General features: G+C 25.6%; 1 protein-coding gene across 1 annotated transcript in view; it reads left to right on the top strand.

The window, feature by feature from the left end:
• Positions 1-703, top strand: part of LOC106459683 (ubiquitin recognition factor in ER-associated degradation protein 1-like) — a 20699-nt gene that overhangs the window by 10549 nt on the left and 9447 nt on the right. The gene's annotated exons all lie outside the window — the stretch shown is intronic.

Genomic DNA, 703 nt, shown 5'->3' with positions numbered 1-703 from the left:
CCTATCTATCATGCAAAGTAATTTTCATTTTAAAATTAAAACTATTTTTATGCATCAGAACATTTTGAATGTCCGGATAGTTATCAAACATTTCTTAAGAAAAAACTTTATATTTTATATGTTATTTTATGTAATTAATCTCTGTAGGGTTCGGTAAATTTGACCGATCTCACAACCACCATAAAATATTAGAAAATAAACATAAATTATGCCTCTTTCATTCTAAAATGAACACAAATTATAACACGAAAACATAAGTTGTTAGATAACATAACTTAAATCTCATAACATTATACATTTATATATATTTATTATTTTTATTATATTGACCTTTCACCCATGCCTAACTAGCAGTACAGAAGTTACAATGATGAGGATCACATGCATTCGCTACTGTATCAAATAACATAAAACTGACCTTTGGTCTATACAAAGTAACTTGTCTTGGCTGTGTTTTAGTAGACTAGTATTTTGTAAAATACAATCACATTTCAATTATTATACATTATATATGTATAGAGATTATTGCTATTTTGAAATAAGTTCTTAAACTTGTTTTTCTTAAAGATAGAATAGTAAATAAAGAAGTACTCGGTTGTCGCTTGATGTAGGTTGCTAAGGCTTTAAAAAAATTGCATGTTGAGGATATGAAACAAAATATTTTTTTTAGGTTTTATATGTACATTTGATAACTAAAAATAAC

This window comes from Limulus polyphemus, unplaced genomic scaffold (assembly GCF_000517525.1).
Source record: "Limulus polyphemus unplaced genomic scaffold, Limulus_polyphemus-2.1.2 Scaffold647, whole genome shotgun sequence".
Lineage (NCBI taxonomy): Eukaryota > Metazoa > Arthropoda > Merostomata > Xiphosura > Limulidae > Limulus > Limulus polyphemus.
Note: the sequence above shows the minus strand (reverse complement) of the source record. Positions and strands in the feature narration are given on the sequence as shown.